Source organism: Elephantulus edwardii, unplaced genomic scaffold, assembly GCF_000299155.1.
Source record: "Elephantulus edwardii isolate Elephantulus edwardi_28Jun2011 unplaced genomic scaffold, EleEdw1.0 scaffold00295, whole genome shotgun sequence".
Classification (NCBI taxonomy): domain Eukaryota; kingdom Metazoa; phylum Chordata; class Mammalia; order Macroscelidea; family Macroscelididae; genus Elephantulus; species Elephantulus edwardii.
The window spans coordinates 1,044,023-1,058,631 of record NW_006400045.1 but is presented as its reverse complement, the minus strand read 5'-3'; the positions used below and the strand labels follow the sequence as shown (position 1 = coordinate 1,058,631).

At 39.9% G+C, this 14,609-nt stretch overlaps 2 pseudogenes; one reads left to right on the top strand and one right to left on the bottom strand.

Annotated features, from left to right (window-relative positions):
* Positions 1-7,877, bottom strand: part of LOC102866448 — a 40,741-nt pseudogene extending 32,864 nt beyond the window's left edge.
* Positions 7,878-9,164: 1,287 nt separating this feature from the next.
* On the top strand, positions 9,165-10,972 carry LOC102865250 (annotated as a pseudogene).
* Positions 10,973-14,609: the final 3,637 nt, after the last annotated feature.

Sequence of the window (14,609 nt, the reverse complement as noted above, 5' to 3'; positions counted from 1 at the left end):
TTTCTTAACAATTTCTAATTTTCCTTCATTCATGGCTCTCACATTCCATGTACCAATCACTAGGGTCTGCTTACAACTGTTCCTCCTCCTTTGTATTTCCATACTTGATAGTACACACGCAGAAAACCTCATGGATATAGGTGCAAAAATCCTTGACAAAATCCTAGCTAATAGAAACCAAAAGCGTATAAAAAAAGTAATTAGTCCTGACCAAGTGAGATTCATAACAGGTCTGTAAGGACAGTTTGTTGTTGTTGTTGTTTAATGCCGTTGAGTCATAGACAACTCAGCGATCCTATGAACGAACAGCCTGAGCACTGTTCGTACATAGTTTCCGGAGGCAAGCCATTTCGGAAGTGGATGCCACTCCTGCTTCCAGGCTTGATTTAGTTGGGAAGCTCCAGTCAACACTGTCCACCATGCGTGCCCATTACCACGATTAGCACATCACTGTCACAGGCTTCAGCATCACATCAACCAAGAGTTACCTCTGTACAGCAACGCACAGACCAGTGCTATACCACCTAGAAGATTGTTTGACAGGAAAACAATTTGAACCTGGCCGAGGGCCACAGATGAAAATCACCCACCTTCGGCTTGGTAGCACAGCTTCCTTTCCACTAGGCCAACGTAGCTCTCTCTTGGTCGTCGTCATTGTTATTGTTGTTTAATGAGGTCGAGTCGTAGATGACTCATAGCGACCCTATGAACTAACGGCCTGAGCACTGTTCATACACAGAGTTTCCGGAGGCCAGCCATTTTGGAAGTGGATGCCGCTCCTGCTTCCAGGCTTGTTTTAGTCGGGAAGCTCCAGCCAACACTGAAGGACAGTTTAACATAAGAAAAACAATCAATGTAATTCACCATATTAATAAAGCAAAAACAAGTACCATATGATATTAGTAATTGATACAGCAAAGGCATTTGAAAAATTCCAACACTCTTCCTGATAAAGACTCTCAGCAAAATAGGAATAGCAGGGAATTTCCTCAACATAGTCAAAAGTACGTATGCAAAACCAACAGCTAATGTAATTCTCAATGGAGAAAGACTAAAAGCATTTTCCTTGTCAACAGGGACCAGACAAGGACGTCCACTGTCACCACTTCTATTCATTATTGTACTGGAAGTGCTTGCTAGGGCAATAGAAGAGAAAAAATAAATAAAATAAAAAACATCCAGGTCAGCAAAAAGATGATTGAACTGTCGCTATATGTATATGATATGATAGTGTACAGAGAAAATCCCAAGGTCTCAACAGCAACACTGCCAAAAATTGTTAGAGCTAGTAGACTGGCAGAATATAAGATCAAATATCTAAATGACATGCCTCTGGAAACTCTATGAACTTTGAGAAATGATGATAGTTACAGAAAAGCTTCAGGTTGTTTGTTTATAGGGTCACTATGAGTCATGCTCGACTGATGGCACCAAGAACAACCACCTCTATAGTAACAAGAAAAGGAATCCAAGAAAGCAATGCCATTTACAACAGCCAAATACAAACTGAGATACTGGGGAGGGAACCTAACTGGAGACACAAAGACCTATACAAAGCAAACTACAGAACATTTCTGCAAGACAGAATAAAAAAACATAAAGAAATGGAAAATGACCTCTGTTCATGGATAGGGAGACTCAATATTGTGAAAATGACAATCCTACCAAAAGCAATCTAAATTGTTCAACTCAATCCTAATTCAGAAGCCAAATTTATTTTTTCAAGGAGATCAAAAAGGAAATTGTTAAGTTTATTTGGAGAGTAAAGAGATCCTGAATAAGCAAAGCACTTCAGAAAAGCTTAAAGTCTTTACTAACTTCTAACTAACTCCTTTGCTCACTACTGGAAAAGGTGTACTAAATCTCCAGCAATAATGTTGCTACTGATTCATCATCATTGTTGTTGTTGTTGTTGATGGGTGCACTTGAGTCAAGTATGACTCATAACAATCATATCAACAAAACACCTGAGCCCTGCCCTATCCTGTGCTTCTACATAAACTCTAGCACACTTGAGTCTATTGCTACAGCACTGTGTCAATCCATCTCATTGAGGATCTTCCTCTCCTTTGCTGACTCTCTCTACCTTTCCCTTTCAAAATGATAACTTCTCCTTGCAACACGTTCAAAGTATGAGAGACAACCTCCATGGAGCTTCTGGCTGCACTTTTTGAAAGAACTCTTTGTTATTTTGACAGTCCATTAAATATTCTCTACCATTTTGTAACACTGAAACACAAATGTCTAGCTTTCAGACGTGTAGTGAGTGATTAAAAACACCATGACCTGAATTAGGCGCATTGCAATCTTCATGCTAATATCATTATAATTCAGTATTTTGGAAATATTTCTGACTGGTCATTCTCTAAGAAAGGATACAAATCAATAAATATTATTATTTCCTCAATATTTATTTATGATATATAAGACATATGTTAGATGTGTTACATGGCTGTTAGTGTTACTTAATATTTCTGAAAATCTTTTTACTTCTTTAAAGCTTGAATTTTTCCTCTTCCTTTATATCTCCGTATCTATATGTAACATACACACAAAAAAAGAACACGCACATGTACAGTTCAATAGAAAACATTAGGTTCTATTGAGTCTATAGTTGTTTTAGTGGAACTCTGAATCTTGCTAAGTAGCTGATGATATTAAGGTGATATATCACTTTGATACTCATGCATTAAAATAAATTTCTTCTGCTTAATACTAATGTAAACAGCAAAGCACATTCAATTATGCACTAACTAAACAGCTTTTACCACTTCTCTTATATCCATGTCTAGAAGATTACTGAAGCTGTATTTCCAACAGTTACTCAAATTTTGTATAGACTTCTAACAATATGTATGGTTACCAAAGACAAAAGGCAATGATAGATTAATTCAGCAAGGGCTGAATATGCCATTAATATCCATGCAATAGGCTTATCTAGGCCAACAAAGCACCGCTATTTCTTGTCTGTTCAATTAGAGATAATAGTTGAAAGCATTAATCACACATATATTCAACAAAACTTTTCTCAGTTAAAGACACCCTGCAAATGATGTGGTCCAATGCACATCCGCCTATTAGTGTTGCTATGACTATGGTAGGTTGGATTTGAAAGACAGGATACAATCAGGCCTGAGACAATGAGTGGATTTTCATATTTAATGGCCTGAGTTTTCAGCTTGGCACAGCAAACTGAATAGCAGTGACCCAAGAATGACCTATTTTTCTTCTTTTGATTTGTCCCCAGGAATGGATAAGGCTTTGAGAACCTGGGAGCAATCATAAAACAACATGCCCCCTTTATAAATGTGAACAGAAGGGAAGAAACTATTTCAGATAACTTTTGTTTGGCTACTGATATAGGAACATCCTCTTATTATGAAATCATTCTTGATTTAAAGATCTTTCTTAGAGTAAAACGAAAGGACAACAAAAAAATAAACCAAAACAGAAGTCAAGGGACCTGGTAACTTGATCTCCCTGCAAATATCCTTTATTACATGCTTTCCCTTTTCAGGTCCTCAGTTTGCCATCTATAAATATATTTGAACAAGATTATATCTTTAATGAATCTATATATAAAATTAAATTGCTTTATTAAATAAACTAAATATGGGTTTGAAATCATGTAGATAGAAATTAATGAGCCATATGGAGCACTTTTTTTCTTTGTCTAAGCCAGAAATAAAATGGTGCACAGAAAGAACTTAACTCGGGACCTGTTAAACAGTAAGTGAACAACATATGCAAGATATATTCATGTTTGTAATTTTCTTCATTTCTCCTGTACAATTACTGGCATTTCTTTCATTCTTAAAATAAATCTTGGTATACTTCTCTCTTTCTTATTATCTACCAATATTTTATCAAATAGTACATTAATTATTGATATATATATTAATTCCATATTTATATGTCAACAGTTTATAACTCTTTAAGAAAAAAATGCACTTAATAATTGCATACTTTAGGAAATTTAGATGGGCCAGTAGGTAAGGAGTTTCACTGCCAATCTAAAGGCGGGTGATAAAAATACACTAACTGGACCACAAAAGAAAGTTGGCCAATCTTCTCCTTTGTTACTTATAGCCTCTTAAAATACACAACAAGATAAGCTGTTAATCATTTTTAAATATATGGCACATAATAACAAAATAATTCAATAGTATAGCTACTTGGATAATGGTGATCACAGCATTATCATTTATTAAACAATCATCTTTTCCCACAGAGCAGTTAGTGGATTAAAACTCTGCACCCTTGCTTTGGTCATGTAATTCCTTAACAGTAAGCTACCAGAACTCTCTATTAAAGAACAGAATAATCACATAATACAGTCTGTATTCACTCACAACTAAATATGTACATATATATATGCAAATGTTTATACAGAATAATGTAAAAGAATCCTATTGTTGTGTTTCAAAGGGTTGGAACCAACACATAGCTGACTGTCTAGCAAAGTTTGATAGGCAGTAAACTGCATGGGAGTAGAATACCCATTTTTTTCCTGTGTAGCAGCTTGTGGATTTGAACATCATGCCTTTGGGATTGTAGTACAGATTCTTTCCACTAGGCCTCAAAAGCTCCATATAAAACTTTTCATTAATGATAGAAGGGTTGTAAAAAGTTTTGAATTATCATGAGGGCCCTAAGTTGAGAAATGGAGAAAAATCAAGAAATCAGATAAAAAGAACATGAAACAAGGAATTTTTATTTTAATATAACTTTTTTCATGTATTAATTTCAACCAACAAGGCGTTCTACTGATGTAGCTGATTAAGAGTTGTGCCGTTAACTAAAATCATGATTCTCTACTGGTTCAAATCTACCATCATCACATCTGCTGGAGCGAGTGGACATTCTTGAGATCCATTATAAGCCTCAAAAATGTAATAAAGCATCTCTGTGAGTTGGAACTGACTCAACAGCAGTGAATAATCCGTGGTCACTTATTATTACATAAAATGGTGATGCAATCATTAACAGCATGACTACTAACTTAAAGGTCCTTACTTTAAATTTGTTGGCTCTTCTAAAAAAAAAAAAAAACAAATCAACTTCAATTAGTTTCCGTAAAGATTACAGCCTTGAAAGGCATACAGAGATAGTACTGTACAGTTAAAGAGGGTGACAGAGTCTAAATCAACTTGATAAAAACAAGATTTATTCTTCTGATATATTACTTACTTTAGGAATCCCAAGTTAATTTGTTATTTATTCAAGTAAAAAAAAATAAAAAACAAGGAAATACATAATAGAATGCTTTGTGGATGTTTGTGGCTGTAGGTAAAGTTGTTTACTTTTAAAAAACACTAAGTATTTAAAACACATTTCTATGATTTCTTTTTTGGGGGGTGTTAAAAACCAAAATACACTTTATATTTCAAATAAGACACTTAGTAAAGTGGGGTTGGGACACTTAATACATAGAGTAGGAAAATTTTTTTAGCTGAAAGCAGGAAATACCAGAGGAATGTCTATCTGTGTTTCATTGATTATGCAAAGGCATCTGACTGTGTGGATCATAACAAACTGTGGTTGACTCTGAGAAGAATGGGAACACCGGAACACTTGATCGTGCTAATATGAAACCTATACTTGACCAAGAGGCAGTCGTCAGAACAGAGCAAGGAAACACTGCATGGTGCAAAATTGGGAAAGACGTACACCAGGGATGTGTCCTGTCTCTATACCTTTTCAACCTGAATGCGGAACAGATTATCTGCCAGGCTGGGCTTTATGAGGAGAAATGTGGTGTAGGATTGGTGGAAGATCTATCAACAATCTGCATTGTGCAGATGACACAACCCTGCTTGCTGAAACTGAAGAGGACCTGAAGCGCTTGCTGCAGAGTGTCAAGGACTGCAGCCTTCAACATAGATTGAGGGTCAATATCAAGAAGACAAAGATTCTCACCACTGGACCAATTGATAGCATCATGATAGATGGTAAGGGATTGAGATTGTTAACCACTTTAGTTTGCTTGGTTCCACAGTCAAAACTCTTGGCACCAGCAGCCAGGAAATTAACAGATGTACTGCAATGGTAAAGTCTGCTGTTAGGAACCTTTCCAAAGTTCTGGAGAGCAATGGTGTCTCTCTGAAGACTAAGGTGCATCTGATACAGGCCATGGTGTTTGCAATCACTTCTTATGCATCAGAGAGCTGGACAATGACCAGGGAGGGTAGAAGGAGAATTGATACCTTTGAGCTGTGGTGCTTGAGAAGAGTATTGAATGTACCATGGACTGCTAGGAAAATAAACAAATTCACCCTGGAGAGGGTTAAACTGGGCTATTCCTTGGAGGCAAGGATTCTGAGGCTTCCTCTGACATGCTTTGGACATGTTGTAAGGAGGGACCGGTCCTTGGAGAGGGACATCATGCTTGGGAGGGTGAAGGGATGGCGCAGGAGAGGAAGGCCTTCTATGAGGTGGATTAATTCAGTCACTGGGATAATTGGGATGGGTTTATTGGAGACAGTGCGATTGGCACAGGACAGAGCAGAGTTTAGGGCTGTTGTACATAGGGTTGCTATCAGTCGCAAGTGATTCAATGGCACATAACGACAACAACATAACAGTAGATTTTACAAGTAACTTCTTTTTTTATAATTCAGATTTTAATGAAAAAGTATAGATTAATTGGATTTCCATTCATTCACTGTTGCATATTTTCCTCCCTGCCTGCTCCTCCTTTCCCAGTTCACTTTTCTCTTTGTGAAGAAAAAAATTCTTTCATTGTTACACAAATTGTTATACAACTTCCCTCTACTTGCCTTCCTCCCTCTTTCTCCCTCTCTCTCTACTTCCTTCTCTCTCTCTCTCTCTCTCTTTCTCTCTCTCTCTCTCTTTCTGTTTCTGTTTCTTTCTTTTTCCCTTCCTTGAGTTCTTAGCCTTGCATCCAGTGTGAAAAACTAATATTCTGGTGTAACCCATTACAGGAGTCGAGGTGTGTTGTGTCCCCACTCTTTTGGAATGAGTGTCGTGCCCCTCACTATCTCTCTCTTGAACCTACCATTTCACACGGTATCAAGAAGTAGAATGGTAATGTAACTGAAATGGTCCTGTTTCTCTCCTCCTGTTTTGTGTGTATGCCTCCTGAATTAATGTTTTTAGTGCTTGTCAAGAGGTTTCATGGATGGCACTACTCTGAAGCCACGGAATTTGATTGGGTTCCCACCCACAGTTCCATGGTGTTGTCATACGGCTTAGTGGTGATTTGGGGGATCCTCTTGGACCACAACCTGGCCTGGGCTTGATATGGACATGCTTATTGCTAAGGCACACTTTTACCCCATGAGGAGCATGGCTAGAGGGACACAAGCATGGACTGAGGGGACAGACCCTTTGTTGTCTATTTCCATCCATATTGTGCTAATGTCCAGTCGTCAGCAGTGTCCATTTTTACTGAACTCTTCATTCTTCCTGTCCACGGCTACCTCTATTCTGGAAGCGTCCATTCTGGGAGTTATTTGGCACCTCAAGAAATCTTTGCCCCTATTCTTCTGACTTCTGCCTCTTCGCTCTCAGACTCCTTTTCTGACTTCTCTCTCTCCCGCAGAAAAACCCATTTGTTCATAAAGTTTCCCAAGCACTTTTCAGAATAGTCCCCAGACATTTTGTCTCCAAGCATATTGAACTCCCTTGGGATTCATATCTGTCCTCACTGGACTCCTGCCTGCTCATATATCTAATATTTCCAAAAATTGCAGGTCTGCACCAGGGGGCCACCCAAGCACCAGGTGCACCCAGGCTATTGATTGTGATAGGGGACACCCATACCTTCTCTTTGCCTTTCCCAGAATCTGAGGCTTCCGGTTTTCAGAGGACGCTCTGAAATTTCGGAAGTCCTCATCCAGAGACCTGAACATCATGGGTAGTTAAATGTCTAAACCTTCAAGGGGTAGTCCCTTGAGCTCCTTCCTTTCAAACTTGGGTCTGGCTGAGGACCTCCACCACAAGAGACTAATCTTTTACTGTGACCAAGCATTGCCACAGTTAAAGCTAGATAACAATTCTGTATGACCTTAAAACAGAACTTTTCATTTCAATACCCTTCAAGATCTTGACAGTTTTAGCCAATGGACTCAGAGATGGTCAGAAATCTCTAAATTTTCTTTTACTTTCACTCTCATCTCTCTCTATGTAAAGCCTGCTTACCTGTGCAGGTTTTCTTACCTCATTGTAAAGTAGCTTTTAGTATTTGCTTTTATTTCTTTACTTTGATGCCTATTCCAATTAGCCTGTCTTTCAAAAAATACAGTTTTTCCATGATTTAAATAGTGTGTGTATGTGTGTGTATATACTTATCGGTATCAATGTTTTTATATCATATTAACTTTACTAAGTGGAACCAAGTTGTACTATTTTTGAGCTAAATAAGAAAATTAAATTCTTAAAATGTAGCATTTTGGGATGGTGAATACACCTCAAATAACTTAGTAAATGTTACATGGGCAATATACTGGCCTCTCCCAGACACAGTCTGAAACTGCAGGCAAATTTTTAACTAATCTCCCAGTTAAAAACATCTCTCTCCTTTTTGACCCCACCCAGTAAATAACACCATCCTCCCTTAGCCTCCAGACCAAACATCACAGATAAAAGGATCAAACTGCTCTGCCCCTCCCTTCCCTTCTCCAAACCCACCCCTACCCCATTACCCTCTATCAAATTTCAGCCAACCAATTTCTATAAAATATATATTCTATCCAACACAAACTTCTTTCTCTTTCTTATACCAAAACAAGTTTAAGAGTTTTATTTCCTTTTTGTCTTAAAGCATTTTCTACCTACTTTAAATTTTCAACCAGAGTTCAGAACTGAAAACATTTTCAACTTATCTCTTCCTTTTTGTCTTAAGTTTATTATAGTACTAGTTTAAAACTCAAACATTATGTATATTTTAAAAATGATAACTTAAGTGGCCTAATGGCAAGAAACTGCACTGCAATCCCAGAGGTATATGGTTCAAATCCACCAGATGCTCTGCTGGAGAAGGAGGGGAAATCTTCTCCTGTACCAGTCAGATCCGATTTGACGATACACTCACAGAATAATAAAAGAAAATAAATAAAAAGAATGATAACTGAAAAACTGAACTTAAAAAATAGCTGCTGGGGCAGGGCCTTCCTGCCACCTCTGCTGCTGACCCAGGCGAGATGGAGGTGACCAAAGGGGTTGGAGAGGCTGTGCAAGGCAAAAGACCTGGTCAGCTGGAACAGCCACCACCGCAGCTACACCCTCCACCAGCACAATAGCAGCAGCAACAGGGAGAAGAGGTGGCAGCATCAATGGATGATGGATTTCTGAGTCTGGACTCACCCACCTATGTCCTGTAAAGGGACAGAAAAAAAAGGGCTGATATAGATTCAGTGTCACAGAATGATGGCCCTAATCCAGTGGTCCAGATCATTTATAGTGAAAAATTTAGATGTTTATGATTATTTCCGGTCTGTCCTACAGCATGATAAAGGAAGTGAACAGGCTTTTAAACTAACAAGAGATGCCATTGAGTTAAATGAAGCTAATTACACAGTTTGGCATTTTCAGAGAGTTCTCTTAAAGTTGTTTCAAAAGGATCTTTATGAAGAAATGAACTATATCACTGTAATAATGGAAGAACAGCCCCAAAACTATCGAGTTTGGCATTATAGGCGACTTTTAGTGGAATGGCTGAAAGACCCATCTCAAGAACTTGAATTTATTGCTGATATTCTTAACCAGGATGCAAAGAATTACATGCCTGGCAGCATTGACAATGGGTTATTCAGGAATTTAAACTTTGGGATGATGAACTACAGTATGGAGACCAATGTCTCAAAGAAGATGTGAGCCCTAACTCTTTCTGGAACCAAAGATACTTTGTCATTTCTAATACCACTGGCTACAATGATCCTCTTGTATTGGAGAGAGAAGTCCAATATACTCTGGAAGTGATCAAGCTAGTACCACATAATGAAAGTGCATGGAACTATTTGAAAGGAATTTTGCAGGACCACTGTTGTTATGTGCCGTCGAGTCGCTTGCGGCTCATAGCAACCCTATGTACAATAGCTCTAAACTCTACTGTCTCCTGTACCAATCGCACTGTCTCCGACACACTCATCCTGATTGCCCCAGTCACCAAATCAATCCGCCTCCCAGAGGGCCTTCCCCTCCTGCACCTGCCCTCCACCCTCCCAAGCATGATGTCCTTCTCCAAGGACCAGTCTCTCCTTACAACATGTCCAAAGTAGTCAGACGGAGCCTCAGAATCCTTGCCTCCAAGGAGCCTTCCGGTTTAACCCTCTCCAGGATGAATCTGTTTTCTTAGCAGTCCATGGTACCGTCAATACTCTTCTCCAACATCACAGCTTAAAGGCATCAATTCTCCTTCTATCATCCCTAGTCATTTGTCCAGCTCGCTGACGCGTAACAAGTGATTGCAAAGATCACGGCCTGTACCAGATGCACCTTAGTCTCCAGAGACACACCGTTGCTCTTTACTACTTTAGAGAGGTCCGTAACTGCAGATTTTCCCATCACAATACGTTTTTTGATTTTCTGGATGCTGGTGCCAAGAGTGTTGATTGTGAAGCCAAGCAGACTAAAGCTGTGAACAATCTCAATTTCTTCACCATCCATCTTGATGCTGCCAACTGGTCCAGTGGTGAGAATCTGTCTTCTTGACTTTGATCCTCAATCTATACTGAGCATGGCCTTTCCAAATATCCCATTCTGTTGAACCAGTTATTTGATTTACAACCAAGACATAGTTCATCCTACCTTTCTTGTAGATATCTATGAAGACATGCTTGAGAACCAGTGTGACAACAATGAAGACATTTTTAACAAAGCATTAGAGTTATGTGAAATCCTAGCTAAAGAAAAGGACACAATAAGAAAGGAGTATTGGGGATATGCTGGAATATCTCTTCAGAGCAAACACAGCACAGAAAGTGACCTGCCAGCAAACGCACAGCAATAACACTATCCAGAAGAACTTCATGGAATGCCTTTCTTTTTTTTAAAAAAATTACTCCAGGGAGGAGTTAAAACTCCTTTTGCCTATATTAGGATTAAAAAATACAAAGTTTTCCTTATTCCCTTTGCACAGTGAAATTTGTACAGCACAGGCATTGCTTTTTAATAAGAATTAAGTGTGAAGATCCTTGGGCGCTGCTGCTATCCAGACTAGCTCTATGCCATTTGATTCTTTTTCCAGTAATTTGAGCAGGAGGAGGGGGAGGCTTCATAAATGAACTTGGTAGTTTTATCTAATCTTTTAGCCCCAACTCTTCCTTAAATAAGGCTTTTGAGCCAGGACTTTAGCAGTAATGATTTCAGGTAACTATTATGTTATGTATGTGGCGTAACTTAAACATAGGGTAGTGAGTGGAGAGGGCAGTTGTTAGGGTAGGGCTGTGACACCACACTGACAGTATCTTGCTATCACTGTAACCAACTAATGCCAAAAGAATGGCTTTGTAATAAAAGTATGTTGTTGTTGTTGTTTTGTGCTGTCGAGTTTTATAGATGTATCTAAAAACAAACAAAAAAAATAGCTGCTAAAATGATAGACAAACTTGTCATATTAAAATAGATACTGCCAGTAGAAACTATTTACTTTCTTCTGGACACAAGTATGAGTCATTCTCTCTTGAGAATTTTAGTAACCTTCTTTCCCTCTGCCACCTTACTATTGTAGACATTAAAAAAAAAAGACCCCTGTACAATTAACTACCTCCCAAGAAAGGGCCAATGTCCTAGCTACACATTTTGTTATTCAATCAGACCCTGATATGAGAAAGAAAGTAAAAAAAGGGTGAGGATGGCCCCAAAAATCCCATTTGAGACTTTTTAAACATGGGCTTTAAAGTTTTTAATGCCCAGAAGGAACAGGCTGAAGCTGACAGGGAGACTTACGCTGTCAGAAAGCAAATTTTCAGACCCAAGCCCTGATAGCTACCATACAGCCCGCAGCAGTGAGTGGTCAGAAAGCACCTCCTCATTCAATGATCTGGTTACCTCCTGGTGCATGCTTCAGGTGTGGCAAAGAGGGTGATTGGGCTAACTGTTGTCCTAATCCTCACCCTCCGACACAGTTTTGCTCTATCTGTGGGGCACAGGGCCATTGGAGGCCAACTGCCCCTTTAGCATCTAGACACAGTAGGGCAGGCCCTCCATAAAACCCAGTCCCCATCCCGGCTGACCGCTTAGGCCTGTTAACTGAAGCTTGAAGATGCTTACGTTTTGACAACCCCCATCAACCTGTTGAGGCCAGGGTAACGTTTCAGATGTTATTGTTGTTGCCATGTGCCATCGAGTCTCTTGCGACTCACAGCGACCCTATGTAAAACAGCCCTAAACTCGGCCATGTCCTGTGCCAATCTCACTGTCTCCAACACACTCATCCAGACTGCCCCAGTCAGCGAATCAATCCATCTCCCAGAGGGCCTTTCCCTCCCGTCCCTACCCTCCTCCCTCCCAAGCATGATGTCCCCCTCCAAGGACCAGTCCTTCCTTTCAACAAGACCAAAGTATATCAGACGAAGACTTAGAATCCTTGCCTCCATGGAGCAGCCCAGTTTAACCCTCTCCATGATGAATTTGTTTGTTTTCTTAGCAATCCATGGCACCCTCAGTACTCTTCTCCAACACCAAGGTTCAAAAGCATCAATTCTCCCTCTGTCCTCCCCGGTCATTGTCCAACTCTCTGACACATAACAAGTGATTGCAAAGACCATGGCCTGTATCAGACACACCTTAGCCTTGAGACACACACCATTGCTCTTGAGTACTTTAGAGAGGTCTGTAACAGCAGACATTCCCATTGCAATAAGTCTTTTAATTTCCTGGCTGCTGGTGCCAAGAGTGTTGACTGTGGAGCCAAGAAGACAAAAGCTGTGAACAATCTCAATTTCTTCACCATCCATCCTGATGCTGCCAGTTGATCCAGTGGTGAGAATCTTTGTCTTCTTTACATTGAGTCTCAATCTATATTGAAGGCTGCAGTCCCTGACCCTCAGCAGCAAGAGCCTCAGGTCCTCCTCAGTTTCAGCAAGCAGGGTTGTGACATCTGCATAACGCAGATTGATGATAGATCTTCCACCAATCCTGATGCCACATTTCTCCTCATAGAGCCCAGCCTCCCGAATAATCTGTTCTGCATACAGGTTGAAAAGGTATGGAGGAGACAGGACCTATCTCTGGTGTACGCCCTTCCCAATTTTGTACCATGCAGTGTTTCCTTGCTCTGTTCTGATGACTGCCTCTTGGTTCAAGTATAAGTTTCACCTTAGCATGATCAAGTGTTTTGGGATTCCCATTCTTCTCAGAGTCAGCCACAGTTTGTTATGCTCCACACAGTCAAACGCCTTTGCATAATCAATGAAGCACAGATAGAAATTCCACTGGTACTCCCTGCTTTCAGCCAAGATCCATCTAACATTAGCTACAATATCCCTAGTACCACAACCCCTTCTAAACCCAGCCTGGACTTCTGGTAGTTCTCTGCTGATGTGCTGTTCCAGTCGTTTTTTGGATAATATTCATCAGAATCTTGCTTGCATGTAAAATCAACGATATTGTTCTATAGTTTTCATCATTAGTTTCTATAAACAGAGTGTGAAAATTACCAACTTACTTCCTACTGTCTTAACCTGTGTCTGAGATCACCCTACTCATCATCCTTTCTTAACCCCTTTGAGGTGATGTATGGCCAATCATTTCTGCTGAACCATAACCTATCCACTGAACTCCCACTTTTAGCATCATATCTTGCTCACAGTTCCTTCATTAGGCCTTATTCTGGGAACATGCACACTGCTGCATAGCCAGACCTCACCTGAATGTCTAGTCAGCTGAAGCCACAGGAGATGTCGTCCTCATCAAACAGTGTGCACCCAAACCTCCTCAACCATGCTAAGACAGACTTTACCAAGTCATCCTAACTACCTCCACAGTGATTAAGGTCATAGGTAACCCCCATTAACACCACCTTTCCCAGGTCAAACATGTTCTACTCACTGAGCAGATCACCTACTCCTCTCAAATGATGGGCCCCACTACTCTCCATCTCACTCAAATTCCAAGCCCTAAGTAGTTCTTCATATTGTTACTAATTGCTCCCTGCCTTTTTTATTTCTTATTTCACTTAAAAGAAACGACCACATTGAACCAGCTGTTTTGATATCCATATTATCCCCTGGCTACTGGTCCCAGTACAACCCAATCTGAGCCCCAGAATCACCCGTTTATCAGGAAATATCTAGAATAAAGATACATTGTCCTTTTTTTCACTGAAGAGGCTGGGCTGTCAGGCCCAGACCAAGGTCAAAGGAGAAGAATGAAAGATTCAAAGAATATCAATATGTAAGCAAAGGGAATGAATCGCCTTGCTCACCTGGATAAACCACAATAGAATGCCCCACCTTTCCATCCCTAAGTCCTTTACTATAAAAACCTATCCAACCCACCTTAGGGTGAGGTTTTCCTCTGGTCTGTCTCTCTCTCCAGACCAAGGAATCTTGTCTGGTAGCCCCTTCATAAAACTGCTTTAAAAAGAAAGAAAGAGAGACAGAAGGAGAGAGAGAGAGGGAGAGAGAGAGAGAGAGAGAGAGAGA